General features: G+C 43.5%; 1 protein-coding gene and 1 non-coding gene across 7 annotated transcripts in view; both read left to right on the top strand.

The window, feature by feature from the left end:
- The window catches only part of LOC126189262 (leupaxin), a 475608-nt gene that overhangs the window by 394657 nt on the left and 64444 nt on the right, over positions 1 to 16507 (top strand). The gene's annotated exons all lie outside the window — the stretch shown is intronic.
- Positions 10534 to 10606, top strand: Trnat-agu (transfer RNA threonine (anticodon AGU)). Its single transcript has one exon. It is a non-coding gene; the product is annotated as a tRNA-Thr (tRNA).

The following is a 16507-nucleotide window of genomic DNA, read 5'->3' as shown; positions in this document are numbered from 1 at the left end:
AGTTAGGTTTAAGTTGTTCTAAGTTCTCGGGGACTCATGACCATAGCTGGAAGTCCCATAGTGCTCAGAGCCATTTGAACCATTTTGTTATGGTGTGGGGAGGCATAATGTTGCATGGGGTACACTCGCAAGTCAGCCTTATAGTGACAGTGAACTCCTGTCGCATGTTCGTCTTTTCAGGCGTACTTTCGGCGCCGGCTTCATTTTCATGATTAACAGTGTGCGACCGCATCGCACAGCGCCGGTGGAGGAGTTCAAGGAACTATTCGGCGAATGCAGTACCTGCCAGTTCCCCCTACTTACATCCCATCGATCACGTGCCGAATGCCTTGGGAAGACGTACCGCTGCACGTCCACAAGCACCAGCGACCAGCCAGCAGTTGCCAGACGCGCGCTACCATGAGAACTACTTGCCAATCTCGTGACCGGCATGGGAACACGTTGTAGAACGTGCACTGCCTTCCGTGGTGATTATACACCTTATGAAGAACCGTGTCCTGCTTTTTGTAATGTCCAGGCGCTATTATAATCGCGTTGAATCAGTGTATTTATTATCTTAGGGTAAAAGTGTCATTTATATTCGTCTGATCGCGAATTTCTTTCAGTTGTCTTCTGTACTATACTGCAGCAATTCATTCAGTGTATGGGTGAAGTTTCATCAGTCTGTTATTTAGCAGTCCCGCATCATGCGGAAGCGACTTTTGTCCACAGGTTTTGCAGACCAGTGTATAATATTAATAGGTTAACATCTTTTCGATAGTTTTCTAGCACTTCTCAATCATAGTACAGGATGTCCCAAAAAGAATTACCCGATTTTAACTTGTAATAACATTGAGACAAATGTCACTAGGTAACTGAAACAGCGCTAGATGTAATCGGCATGGTCTAGAGTTTCAGAAAAAAAAATCAGCTAGATGTCGCTACGAGCGCTGACCTGGAGCGTGCAGCCAGTCTCGCGCAATATGGTGTCCGCGCAACAGAAGTCGTATTGTGTTATTGAATTTAGACGTACTCAATCAGTGATCGCAGTTCAGTGGGCGTTTCATATTCGATTTCGTGCAAAACCATCGCCAAAGAACATTCGACGGTGGTATAAACAGTTCGAAGAAACAGGGTGTCTCTGTAAAGGCGAAAGTCCTGACCGGCCACACGTTCCTGAACACACACTGAAACAAATCCCACGAGCATTAGACCGGAGCCCCCACTAGTCTATGCATCATGCCAGCTGAGAACTTGAATTACCGCGCCTGACAGTGTGGCGTGTGTTACGGCGTCGTTTAGCCCTCAAACCATACCGATTACAACTGGTACAAGCTCTTGGAGCTACTGACAAAGTGAAGCGAGTGGACTTCAGCAGTGCTATTCTAGACGACGTGGAAGATGACACTTTTACGTCACGGTTGATATTCAGCGATGAGGTAACTTTCCATATTAGTGGTAAGCTTCACTGTCATAATGTGCGTATATCTTTCTTTCTTTTGCTTGTGCTTTTTCCCGCAATGACGCAGGGTCGGCATGGTTAATCGAATTTGGCAAGGTTAATTTAAGGGGTGGCCGGATTCCCTTCCTGCCGCCTCCCCGTACCCCCCGGGACGGAATCAGTGTACCTCAACTGTCTGTGTCTAGTGTAATCCGTGGAATAGGGCGAATGTGTTCAGATGTCTGCGAGCTGTGTAATTGAGGCAGGACGTGGGGACCAGCCCGATATTCACCTAGTGGGATGTGGAAAACCGCCTAAAACCACATCCAGGCTGGCCGGCACACTGGCCTCCGTGGTTAAGCCGCCGGGCGGATTCGATCCAGGGCCGGCGCGCCTACCCGAGTCGAAGAAGCAGCGCATTAGCGCTCTCGGGTAACCTGGCGGGTTCATAGTGTGCGTATATGGGGGCTCGAAAATCCTCATGAAACAATTGAACACGTACGTGTTTCACCAAAAGTGGATGTTTTTTTGTGCTGTTTTGCAAAGCAAGGTTCATGGACCCTAATTTTTAGAGGAAGAAATCGTAACAGGACTACGATATCTTGCAATGCTACTGAGCTGGTTATTCCTACAACTTGACTCTAACCATTTCATCTATCAGCAAGATGGAGCACCACCGCACTGGCACAACAACATGTGCAGTTTCCTCAATGCCAACGTGCCTCAACGTTGGATAGGGCTTACAGGACCGCGAGAGGAGGCTTTACACTCTCGTCCTCCTAAGTCCCCTGACTTAACACCACGCGATTTCTTCCTGTAGGGATATGTTAAACAATGTGTTTACGCTCCTCCCTTACCTCGTGACATCGACGAACTAAAAACCGGAATATCAGCTGCTGTAGCTTCAGTGACAGACGACACCTTGCGCTCAGTTTGGGATGAACTCGGCTATCGGCTAGATGTCGTCCGTACAGCCAGTGGAGGACATTTGAACATTTATGATGGATTTTTATAAACTTCTGTCTTGTCTGAGTAATTTAGTGTGCAATTTGTTGGTGTTAAGCCCTTCATCCTTATAAATAATTCTATTTAAAATCGGGTCATTCTTTTTGGGACACCCTGTATTATCAGCAGTGCACTCGTGTTTAATGTAACTAATGTGTTCTGTTGACTTTTGAATTCACTGTTCATTTTCTTCTTTCCCCATTGTTTCTTTAATCTATACCATCAGAACTGAACTCATCGAAATAATAAAGGTAGTTGCGCAGCCCGTGCTGAGCAGCAGATAAATTAAGGGAAGGACTGCAATTGTTATGCATCCCCAAGCGATGCCTAAGTATTTATACCTACACATTTTTACGTGCATAGCTTAAATAAAACTGTACCGGTTATACTGTTCGTTCAGGAGACTGTAAAACTGAGATTAGAATACAATAGTAGCCTAGAGACAGGTCGTTAACCCCTATAGCTTCGACGCTGGGTGGATTGTCGTGGATGATGATCCCGGAAATGGGTTCTTATCCTTGATTTTTTTCCTCATGACGCCTTCTACCAAGTTTCAGAATTTGTCGCTGTCATTTTGTTACTAGCTGTGTGTGTCACAAATGTTTCAGTTGCATCTTCAGCTACATAATTGTAACTAAAAATGCTGTACATGAGCTTATTTATCTTATATAATGATGAGAATAACGTTTTCCTGAACCCGAATGACTGTCCGAACATTGTATGCTTTAGACACTTGGTCCTGTATGAAGAGCGAAATTTCAACGTAGAATCAAAACTATGGTGCAACTGGCCATTCTGTACGTACCACAGTGCATTGCCGGAGATGGAAGAAGCGACAAGAACAGGAAAAAAATCTGATGACTGACCAGGATACGAACCCTGAACCTTTGGATTTGCAGTCGGGCCACCATTGACTGAAATCAGTTCTAGACTTGTGATTACAGAAAATAATTGCTTGTGTCTTATGTGCTGTTGACTGAAAGAAGCTGACAAGCGTATGTGCTCTTAATTTGCTTTATAAATGATTTTTATCATTCCTTACACTTTTAGAATCACTATGTAAATGGGCAAATGTGGTTGCAGACTCACTTGTTACTGTTCATGCTTAGGCAGAAGTTTTCATTTAGTATGCTGCACATGAAAACTACTGGTGCTTTTGAAGACATAAAACAGCGCCGCTGTTGTATTATATGCCCGCTACTTATGTATGGAGCAGTGTTTCGGACAGAGAGATCTGTGACATAGACACACAGCAGTCGGCTGCAGATGGCCTGGCGAAGAGTACCGTGTGCAGGATGCCTGTTAGGGTGGTGCGTTGCAGGTACCAGGAACACGTGTCGTGTATGGCCGCTGCGTGTTCGATGTGACTCGCTGTTGTCTTCCTCCTCTTTTTCCAACTGCTTTCCTCACTACTAATTGCCATGTTGTGGATCTCCTGAAAGTCTGGATTGAACGGGGATTCGAACATAAGTTTGGTTTCTGCTGTTTGGGATTACGGTACTTCATGTTGCGACTACGAAAACGGATGAGAAACGTAGGCAGTGCCTTAATGCAGTTTTCCAGTCACGACATTATTAAGAACTAACTAGCAGGCAGCAGACTGTTAACTGAAATAAGTTTTAAAGTCGTAAGAAATTTAAGTTATAATTATCGCTCATATTCAAAAAGTCGATTATGTTGAAGTGTTCGTTATTTACATTAAACAACGTTTTGCTAATATCAGATTGCTTGAAGCATTATTAGTAGAACCTATTGCTAAATATCAAACTTAAATTATTTTTTAAATTATTTCAATCACAGGCGTTGGTAAGGTATCATGTTGAAGAAACATGGATGATATTTCGTATTTTTTGCGTCAGACAGTGATAACGACCTTCTCGTAAATTGCCGAGATTAAGCATCGACAGGCGTTGCTGTCTGCCGTGTGCTGTTGGCAAACGGGCTGCACTCAGTCCTTGTGATGCCAAATCGAGGAACTGTTTGGTTGAGAAATAGCGACTCCAGGTCACGAAAACTGACAACGGCCGGGAGAGCGGTGTGCTGACCCTTCGTTCCTCCATATCCGGATTGGATGACCCTTTTGGGCTTAGGATGACGCGACGGTCGGTCGGTGTAGTTGGACCTTCCAAAGCCTGTTTGGACGGACGAGGAGGAAGATGATGAAACAGTACGATTTTTGGTACTGAAAACCAGTCTCTATTTAATGCGACTCTGTCCTACAAGATACTCGTCAGATTAACGTGTGCTGCATCTTCTGGTTAGGCGATCACCCGAGCGACGCTTATCAGTGTTGGTTATAAGCATCAGTAAATAAAGAGTACACCCTTGAGAACTTCACACATTCTAGAGACTCCTCTCCACAGGGTACATGGAATAACGATTTATATGATGTAAAGAGGATGTAGATGAAGACGAAATGGGAGATAAGATACTGCGTGAAGAGTTTGACAGAGCACTGAAAGACCTGAGTCGAAACAAGGCCCCGGGAGTAGACAACATTCCATTTGAACTACTGATGGCCTCGGGAGAGCCAGTCATGACAAAACTCTACCATCTGGTGAGCACGATGTATGAGACAGGCGAAATACCCTCAGACTTCAAGAAGAATATAATAATTCCAATCCCAAAGAAAGCAGGTGTTGACAGATGTGAAAATTACCGAACTATCAGTTTAATAAGTCACAGCTGCAAAATACTAACGCGAATTCTTTACAGACGAACGGAAAAACTGGTAGAAGCCGACCTCGGGGAAGATCAGTTTGGATTCCGTAGAAATGTTGGAACACGTGAGGGAATACTGACCTTACGACTTACCTTACAAGAAAGATTAAGGAAAGGCAAACTTACGTTTCTAGCATTTGTACACTTAGAGAAAGCTTTTGACAATGTTGACTGGAATACTCTCTTTCAAATTCTGAAGGTGGCAGGGGTAAAATACAGGGAGCGAAAGGCTATTTACAGTTTGTACAGAAACCAGGTGGCAGTTATAAGAGTCGAGGGGCATGAAAGGGAAGCAGTGGTTGGGAAAGGAGTAAGACAGGGTTGTAGCCTCTCCCCGATGTTATTCAATCTGTATATTGAGCAAGCAGTAAAGGAAACAAAAGAAAAATTCGGAGTAGGTATTAAAATTCATGGAGAAGAAGTAAAAACTTTGAGGTTCGCCGATGACATTGTAATTCTGTCAGAGACAGCAAAGGACTTGGAATAGCAGTTGAACGGAATGGACAGTGTCTTGAAAGGAGAGTATAAGATGAACATCAACAAAAGCAAAACGAGGATAATGGAATGTAGTCGAATTAAGTCGGGTGATGCTGAGGGAATTCGATTAGGAAATGAGACACTTAAAGTAGTAAAGGAGTTTTGCTATTTAGGGAGTAAAATAACCGATGATGGTCGAAGTAGAGAGGATATAAAATGTAGACTGGCAATGGCAAGGAAAGCGTTTCTCAAGAAGAGGAATTTGTTAACATCGAGTATAGATGTAAGTGTCAGGAAGTCATTTTAGAAAGTATTTGTATGGAGTGTAGCCATGTATGGAAGTGAAACATGGACGATAACTAGTTTGGACAAGAAGAGAATAGAAGCTTTCGAAATGTGGTGCTACAGAAGAATGCTGAAGATAAGGTGGGTAGATCACGCAACTAATGAGGAGGTATTGAATATGATTGGGGAGAAGAGAAGTTTGTGGCACAACTTGACTAGAAGAAGGGATCGGTTGGTAGGACATGTTTTGAGGCATCAAGGGGTCACAAATTTAGCATTGGAGGGCAGTGTGGAGGGTAAAAATCGTAGAGGGAGACCAAGAGATGAATAAACTAAGCAGATTCAGAAGGATGTAGGTTGCAGTAGATACTGGGAGATGAAGAAGCTTGCACAGGATAGAGTAGCATGGAGAGCTGCATCAAACCAGTCTCAGGACTGAAGACCACAACAACAACAACAAAAGCGTTCTTCAAACTGGTTCTGTTTCGGAAGGTGTAACGTCACAAATTTCGACTCTCAGTATTATTTAAAATATTTTCTCGACCTAATGACATGCATATCTTACTCTTTTGCTATACAATTGGAACGACCAGCTGGTTTTCTTTAAAATACGTCAGTCTCAGATAATAACTTACCAGTGATTTTATTCGATAGCGCGAACTACAGTACTCCAACTGAATAATACAATTTCCCGATTTTTATTGAAATAATGTGAGTTAACCCTTACAGACTATAAAAAGATATGTATAGTAATCTCGAAGGCTTTCGCGGCTATGTCGTTGTGAGCTAGCTCCTCATGGTTTTCCTCGGATGTCGACGTACAATTTTTCTAAGCTTGTCCAATCCGCCACCATAAATGAAGAGTAACGCGTGAAAACGAGCGCCAGATAAACTAATAATCGGCATCCGAAGGGCCAAACATAAAAGCGGACATCCGGCACGGATGAATATTCCTTTAACTTCCTGTTTTATGTACAGACTGTTCCGGAATTATGTCTAATTGCGTGGTAGTGAAACACAATAACGATGCCCGCTAACTAATACGGGTGCTGCGGGAGGCGATAATGAAAAAAAAAAAAACCTTGTGTTTTTTGTGTTAGCCGGCCGGTGTGGCCGTGCGGTTAAAGGCGCTTCAGTCTGGAACCGCGTGACCGCTACGGTCGCAGGTTCGAATCCTGCCTCGGGCATGAATGTGTGTGATGTCCTTAGGTTAGTTAGGTTTAATTAGTTCTAAGTTCTAGGCGACTGATGACCTCAGACGTTAAGTCGCATAGTGCTCAGAGCCATTTGAACCATTTTTTTGTGTTATTAGTAGAAAATAAGTTAGTAAAAAGCTAAAAACTGCAGCTTATGATGTTCTGCTATGTTAGGGACTTATATTTCCAATATCCTTCGTGAACTGGAATAGAAACGCCGTGAAGTTCCAAAAGAAATAGTATCAAGATTCAGCGTCCTACCGGATTCTATGTAATTACAAACAAGTATCAGCGTGGGCTCGACGATGGCGGTGTGACGAAACGGTAGTGACTTCGTTGGAAGAACCAACGTAGCACTAGCTTGAAGTGATTTACGGAAACAAGTGCAATCCTGTGAAGACTGTATGCAAAAAATGTGCTGGGATGTGCAAAGGATTAGCATTTACGTGCTACGGTACAAATAAGACAGGAATAACGCAACGTACATTCTGTATATAAGGAAAGATTACAGTATGGCAGGGTAACAGAGTATCAAGATTTCCGCTTATCGTACCGCGACATTGTTCCGGTTCCGATAACTCGTGCGAATGTGAAATCGATGGGTTTAGGTGAGTCGTACTATGCACCTCCGGGGTCGGTCCAAGAACACTCATTATTTGGTGGCCCCATTTCCGTCTTACACTTTCAACCGTCTCGGCTTTTGCTGCTAATTGTTATGCGCACTGTGTACAGATCTTGGACTTCAGCGCCCCCCTAAGCTATGCGCCCCAAGGGGCCGCTACTAATTGTGATCCGTCGTACATGAAAATCTCACACATGGGCTGCATGTGGCGCCCGTCTCTAGTTGGCGCTCAAGCGGCAGCTAGTGTCACTTGAGCTTTTAAACCGGGCCTGGGCGATACGCGGGGTCTCCACGGCCGAGAAGACAGGATCGTACAGTCACGTCACGTACCTTGTATCAGAAAATCAGCACATTTGCATCTAGGCAAGTATCCACACAGACTGATAACACCTCCATCACCACCGACAGTGCGTACGACAACCATTTTTGCGGCATCCTTTGACATTACAGCAGAGAGAGCCGTGAGGACGATGATGCGCCCAACGAGAGTACCGGACACAGGAGTGGCACCACACTGTCTTTGTCAAATGAATGCCGCTTCTGCCTACAGCATTACAATGCGTATACCCGTGTGTGAAGGCTCCGAGAAGCATGAAAATACACTCTCAGACAACAAAAACGACATATCACGAAGAAATTATCCGAATGGGACAGAAATCAGCAGATGTGATGTACGCGACCAGACAAACAAATGAGTACAGTTTCAGAAAAATTGTATGATTTATTCAACACAAAGAGCTTCACAAATTGAGCAAGTGAGTAACGCATTGGTCCATCTCTGACCCTTAACCAAACAATTATTCGATTTGGCGTTGTTCGGTGTCCTCCTGAGGAACATCGTGTCAAATTCTGTCCAATTGGCGCGGTAGATAGCGAGAATCCCGAGATAGTTAGGTGGCCCTGCGTATAAAGCTCCAAACGTTCTCAGTTCGGGAGAGATCCAGCGACCTTGCTTGCCAAGGTAGGGTATGGCACCACTAAAACGAGCAGCATAAACTTTATCCGTGTGTGGACGGACATGGTCTTGCTGAAATGTGAGCCCAGCATGGCTTGCCATGAAAGGCAACAAAACGAGGCGTCGAATATCGTCGACATACCGCTGTGCTGCAAGGGATGCCACGAATGACAACCAAAGGGGTCCTGCTATGAAATGAAATTGCACCGCAGATCATCACTCCTGGCTATCAGGCTGGTATACTGGACGACAGTCAGGTTGGCATCAGACCACTGTCCAGGGTGTCTCCAGATCTTACGCCTTCAACCTGAAATGTCATTGACTTGAGTAGAACTGTCACCAGTGACGAGTCCCGTTTTCAGTTGAGCCCTGATGGCCAGTGAAGACTTGTCTGGAGATGTCTCGGACAACGGTGTGATACCAACCTGCCTGTCACTCGTCATACAGCCGACAGCCGAGATTGATGATGTGGGGTGCCATATCGTCTCATAGCAGGACTCCTTTGGTTGTCATCCGCGCCACACTTAGAGAACAGTGGTATCCCGACGATATTCTACGCCTCGTTTTGTTGCCCTTGGTGGCAAGCCTTCCAGGGCTGACATTTCAGCAAGATAATGCCCGCACACACATGACGAGAATTTCTCCCGCTTGCCGAACCCTACCTTGGCCAGCGAGGCTGTCGAATCTCTCTCTGTAATTGAGAACATTTGGAGTGTTACTGTCAGGGCTCTCCGACCAGCTCTGGATTTTGACGATCTAACGTGCCAGTTGGACAGAATTTGGCACGATATCCGTCAGGAGGACATCCAACAACTCTTATCAATCAATGCCAAGCCGAATAACTGCTTTCATAAGTGCCAGAGACGAACCAACGCGTGATTGACGTATTCAATATTTGTGAAGCTCTTTCTCTTGAACAAATTATCCATTTTTTTCTGAAACAGAAATAATTTGTTTGTCTTTACGTGTACACCACATCTATCGATTTCCGTCGCATTTGGATAATTTCTTTGTTCCTCATAGAGTATATTACATTCGTCATAGTCATCAGGATCAGCAGCTGGCTGGATGCAAGGGGTGCCATTGGATAGTCAACGTAATCACCACTGGTTCGCATAACGAGTATTTCGCATAGTTGGCGTTACCATCTCTTCGAAGTCGCCGTGACGTGATCTTTCAGCGAGATAACACAAGCCCTCATGTTTCTTGACATACCTCGATACAGAAGGTATGCGAATGTGACATTGGGCAGCAAGTTGTTCAGATCTCTCGCCCACTGAAATCATTTGGTCATGGGTTGCCAGACACTGCCACGCCACCAAACACTAGCCGCTGAGATCGATGAACATAGCGCTGAAACCGCATGGAACAGCTTACCCGCATCTGTCATCCAGGCTCAGCCGCCTCGATGCTGATCGTTGTTGAACCGTTGTTACTGCCACAGGTTGCGGTTCTTTGTACTAAATTTCGCATTTTGTATATCCCCAAACCACCTACAAATTAATAATAAATACGATAACGTTGGAAGCTGAAGAAGTGAATTAAAATTTGTGGTGCGGCCGGGACTCTAACCCAGGTCTTCTTACTTACTAGGCAGATATTCTGACTATTACACCACCACAGCATTATGGCCATCATAGCTGCACGTACTACCCAAGTCAAATACCCTCCCCAACACAAACCCCAATTCACATCTCCCCATACACTGCCACTATTACGTCCAATGCTGGGGTGTTATTCCAATGTCGCAGAGCTCTGGTAATAGTGACAATATAAGTGGAGATGTGAATTGGAGTTTGTGATGGAGAGGGTATTTGACTTCGGTACTTCGTGCAGCTTAGTCGACCGTAATGCTGTGGTGGTGTAATGGTCAGCATATTTGCGTAGTAAGCAAAAAGACCCGGGTTCGAGACCCGGCCGCAGCACAGATTTTAATTCACTCCTTCAGCTTCCAACGTTATCGTAGATAAATTAGAGAGTTAAATGTCTCAGGGAATATGTAATTAAGATCTAATAATTGTTGACAGTGTCATTGTACCGGATTTTAAATATTTCCCACGTCGAAAACACAATACTGCTGTGTGGTTGTTGGGCCATACTGTCTACGCCCTCATCGATCGGCAAATTTGCGATGGACTCGCCTTATTGACTTACATTTGGGAACAACATTCTAAGATCAAAAACAGTGAAAAACACCATGAATATTTTGCCAATTTCCTATCAGCTGCATTGCATCATGCATATGCGAAGCAACTCTACACTTAATTTCCTTTGTGAAGACGTATGCGAGCTCCTCTTATTTTCCCCAATTGTCCATTTAGTCTCGCAATCGAGGTTCGATAATTCGCACACTGATCTCATTCTTGCGTCTTATATGTTGTTCTAGCAAAGATAAGTTTTGATATACAGGGTATTACAAAAAGGTACGGCCAAACTTTCAGGAAACATTCCTCACACACAAAGAAAGAAAATATGTTATGTGGACATGTGTCCGGGAACGCTTACTTTCCATGTTAGAGCTCACTTTATTACTTCTCTTCAAATCTCATTAATCATGGAATGGAAACACACAGCAACAGAACGTACCAGCGTGACTTCAAACACTTTGTTACAGGAAATGCTCAAAATGTCCTCCGTTAGCGAGGATACACGCATCCACCCTCCGTCGCATGGAATCCCTGATGCGCTGATGCAGCCCTGGAGAATGGCGTATTGTATCACCGCCGTCCACAATACGAGCACGAGAAGTCTCTACATTTGATACCGGGGTTGCGTAGACAAGAGCTTTCAAATGCCCCCATAAATGAAAGTCAAGAGGGTTGATGTCAGGAGAGCGTGGAGGCCATGGAATTGGTCCGCCTCTACCAATCCATCGGTCACCGAATCTGTTGTTGAGAAGCATACGAACACTCCGACTGAAATGTGCAGGAGCTCCATCGTGCATGAACCACATGTTGTGTCGTACTTGTAAAGGCACATGTTCTAGCAGCACATGTAGAGTATCCCGTATGAAATCATGATAACGTGCTGCATTGAGCGTAGGTGGAAGAACATACTGATGAAACTAAAATGAGCTCTAACATGGAAATTAAGCGTTTACGGACACATATCCACATAACATCTTTTCTTTCTTTGTGTGTGAGGAATGTCTCCGGAAAGTTTGGCCGTACCTTTTTGTAACACCCTGTATAGTTAAGAGTCAGGTGATGAAATAGGATCAGCGTTCATGTATGTGTGTATAGTGTTATATATCTACCTATATACTTGTATATATACGTACTCATTAGGGGAAAAAGAGGGAAAGTTAGAGAGAGAGAGAGAGAGAGAGAGAGAGAGAGAGTAACTGAGTAATAGGATGCGGTTCCACTTTGAGAGTATGTTAAGGAAAAGAAGGAAAAAATAATAAATAAGTAAAATGTTGTAATATGTTGTTACTTGCTGATCTTTATACTTGTTTTCATGGCCAGCAGTGTATGACGGTGAGGTGAGTATCCCGTTATACCCGAGTACGATTTCAGAGTGTTGGCCAGCCGTCGCTAGATTTCGCTAGTGTGGTGGCAACCTCCTTCCGCGGAAGACGTGTTCATCGGCGGCCGGCCGATGACAGTAATGGTGGCGTCGGCCACCAAGTTACTCAACCGGTTGCTCAATGCGCAGCGCTGGCGCTGGCCACCAGAATTATCTGCGGGCCGAAATACACGGGCCAGCGCCGCCATAACGCGCCGGCGGCAATAGATAACGCGGCGAGGTGGGCCGTGGGCGCCGGCCTGCCAGCCGGCCAGCCGACTCCGTGCCAGCCAGCGCTGCCGCTGCTCGCCGCGGGGCGGGGTCGCTCCCGTCTCGTGGTTGCCGTGGCAGGGAACGCACTCGGGAAAGCAGTTACATTACTTTAAAATAATACGACATTTCGTGATGAAGTGGGGCGTGTTAGTTTAACATAAGGTTTCTCAACACGATACAATTATTGTTATTTTTTTACAATTACTATTTCATATTGCTACCTTCAATGCTGTTTGGTAAATGACCCGAGATTTTCGTGACAGCATAATTCACCCCTTACTGGGCCAAAGACAGATTTAACACAGAATATACCTTTTCTTCTAGTATTGTACTTATGCACTTTGCTTTTATTTTTGAATTGGGGTGGATTATTAGTAACAATAATAATAATAATGGCGTGTGATGGGGGTTTCCCGTCGGATAGACCGCTCGCCTGGTGCAAGTCTTTCGATTTGACGCCACTTCGGCGACTTGTGCGTCGATGGGGATGAAATTTTGATAATTAGGACAACACAATACCCAGTCCCTGAGCGGAGGAAATCTCTGACCCTGCCGGGAATCGAACCCGGGCCCTTAGGATTGACAGTCCGTCGCGCTGACCACAGTTATTAATAACAAATTTGGGTGGGTTGCGTTTCAGTTTTATCAAATTGCATAGATGTTGCCTCTTCCATTACAGCCCTGCATTTTTTAATGAAGAGCTGGATCCTGTTTTCTCTACAACACCTAAGAATGGCTATTACAAATATTTTCTACTTCTGACATTTTGTTAAGAAACTTTTCATTGACATTTTGCAAAATCAGACATAATGTCTGATGGGATACCGCAGTCACTAGTTATACAATGTTACTTATAATCCGTCTTGATTGCAAAAATGTTTATTCACATGAACTGTTTCAAATGGCTCTGAGCACTATGGGACTTAACTTCTGAGGTCATCAGTCCCCTAGAACTTACAACTACTTAAACCTAACTACCCTAAGGACATCACACACATCTATGTCCGAGGCAGGATTCGAACCTGCGACCCTAGCGGTCGCGCGGTTACAGACTGAAGCTCCTAGAACCGCTCGGCCACTCCGGCCGGCTTGAACGGTTTCGGTTCCTCTAGAACCATCTTCAGATATGCAATTTCGGTTGCGGGAGTGACCCGTTCACACACACAGCAACCTTCACAGCAGCATCTGTAAGTTGCTGTGTGTGGACGGGTTACTCGTGTAACCGAAATTGCATATCTGAAGATGGTTCTAGAGGAACCGAAACCGGTCATGTGAATAAACATTTTTGCAATCAGGACGTATTATATGTAACATTGTACTTTTCATTGACTTTGGTGGAAATGCAGTCTTCCTGTGTTCTCGGCTGTCCTGTTCCCTTTTAACAATAAACCAAATTGTTTTAATTTTATTATCAGAGATGCTAATATCAGACATAATGCACATATCTCGGTACTTTTTAATAACTTTTCTGTATACAGATCAGTAGTTTTTGTAATGTTTGACTGTTTCTGGATCACTATTCCTTCTAGATATAAGATACATTTCCCTTTTCTGTTTATATTTTTATCGCTTTAGTAAGCCACGGGTTTTTAGACGGTTTCTTAGAGTTATGTTTCACTATTTGCTTAGGAAAACTGTTTTCAAATATACTGACAAAGGTATCATGAAACGTTAAATTTTAAATTAACATGAGGTTTCGTATACATTTCTTCTTCGTCTAACTGTTGCAAGCTTTCCCTAAAATTTGCAGTTGCTAAATCTTACTTGAATGCACTATTTTGGAGGATTGTTCTGTATTACTGTGTGGAGCTGTGTTATATACTGCAACTAGCTGTACGTCGCGATAAGAAGGACCATTCTTAACAATAAAAGTTTTTATTTGATTAAATTTATCTTGCTCTATAAAAATATTATCTGTCAGTATGGTGCTTTCGTGTACAACCCGAGTAGAAAAATCAGTAACTGATGTCAAATTGAAAGAAGCAAGTAATGCTTCAGGGTCATACTTTCTATCAGACTCTTTCAGAAAATCTACATTGAAATCCTCAAGGTTTTCAGAAAAAGCTGAAAATTTCTCACTGGGGAGCTATACACAACTACAATTATGAAAGTGCCGTTATTTACTTTAACCTGACAGGCACGTGCTTCTGTATGTTGCTCTACACAATTTTTTTAAATTTCTAAACGTTTCAAACTCTGGTAAATTTTAACATACGAGGCAATTCCTGCTCTCTCCATAGAGTCTCTACTCACACATGTGCTGAAAGCTTATATCCATCTACAATTACGTTTTCCATATCTGTGACTATATGATGTTTGGACAAGAATAGTGATTATGTTTGGATAAGCATAGTGCACCTATTCTACCCTCAGTCTCTAAATCTTCCAAACAAACAAGAAGCTCATCTAAATTGTTTTTTAATCCCATAATATTCTGATTCAATATACTGACATTATTTTTCACTGTACTTCTATAAGACACTAGCGATAAACTAATATATATTTTCAATGTGCTTGTATAAAAATATAATATTTTAACATCCCTAGTACGTGCCAGTTTGAGCTTCTCATTAACCTTAATTTCATTCAGTGTTGAGTCACTGGACACTGATCTTAGCCGATGAGTTTGAGTGCCCCCCCCCCCCCCCTTAAAGATTTTCCCGTCATCGTGTCTAGTTTACCCTTACCTTTCCTATTGATGGGTTTCGCATTTTGCACCACGCAAGTAACGAGCAGCCTTTAGTGGCTCGCCATCACAGTTTTCTTTATCTTAAATATCTTTGTGACTGATGCCCTTTTGGCATATTTATTATTTTATAAATGACATATAAGAACTGCCAGTCTTTCACGACGATTCCGTACTTAAACTATCATACGTTTTTAGTCATAATTCTGTGACCATATTATAGAATATAGACCATTCTTTGATTTAAATTCTGAGGAAGACACTCCTAGCAGTGTCGAAACCAGATTAATTTGTTAAAAATAGTGACCGAGGGCTGATTTTCTTTCCATTGCGCCTGCGTGATGTTGAAGCTTTCACGTACCCACGAAGATCCCCATATCTTTCCCCGATAGAACATATTTAGGATCATCTCAGTTATCAAATACGCCCCAGTGCCAACATACGGGATACTGAAGACCAGTTACAACAGTCGCAGGTCATCTTGACTCAGAACGGGATAGAATGGCTTTATGACACTCTTCACAGCTGAACCAGGCATGTATCGAGGCTAGAGGGGTCCAACCTCTTACTGATAAATGGATCATACTGTCAAGCTATTTGAAAATTTGACTCGACTTTGTAGTCACTCAAATAACATCACACACCCTCTGAGCCCGTGATATTTCATTTCGTTTCCTCCTCCCCTTCTGGGTGCTTTACTTTTTGTCAGACAACGTACTTTTCGAATTCGTAAAAAGACATATTGATATGAACTTTTAGCAATAATTAAGACAAACAGATTTTTATGAATTATTTACACAGTCATCAGATAGTTTTCTGATATGAGGAACATATAGCGCCATTCCACCAAATGTCATGTCAGCACTTACCAACACATGGTATTGACCCCGCATTGTTCCTATTATACCGCAAGTAGCAAGACCGTGGGGCTTATGCTCTGCCTTTGCAGTGCTGCCAAACATCATAAACGACCCAGCCAAAATAAACTGCGCCGCTCTTTCAGAGATAATCACTTTTCGCAATAAAGCTGCGGGACACAGCCCACCTGTTCCGTCACCCAGCAGGTATTTTAGCCGATGTCTACCGCCTTCAGTTCTGCTGGCGACGTTGTATACTTCTGAGATGCTCAACAGAGGAATGGCGCAAAAGAAGGCATTATTTCATTCATGATTACTGCGGTTCATCAATTAGGAGATATGACGTCCGAGAGTGCCGATGAATTTGCATTCATTGAAAGTGCCTTATCGAAAATGGTTGCAACGTAAATCAGCGTGTCAGCTTACCACATTGGATTCTGGCGGCGCTTTTTCTGTGAACATTTGCATGTGCGATCGTAGCTACTCGTAAGGTGACGGATGTT

Source organism: Schistocerca cancellata, chromosome 1, assembly GCF_023864275.1.
Source record: "Schistocerca cancellata isolate TAMUIC-IGC-003103 chromosome 1, iqSchCanc2.1, whole genome shotgun sequence".
NCBI classification, from domain to species: Eukaryota; Metazoa; Arthropoda; class Insecta; order Orthoptera; family Acrididae; genus Schistocerca; species Schistocerca cancellata.
This window is presented reverse-complemented; position numbering and strand designations above follow the sequence as displayed.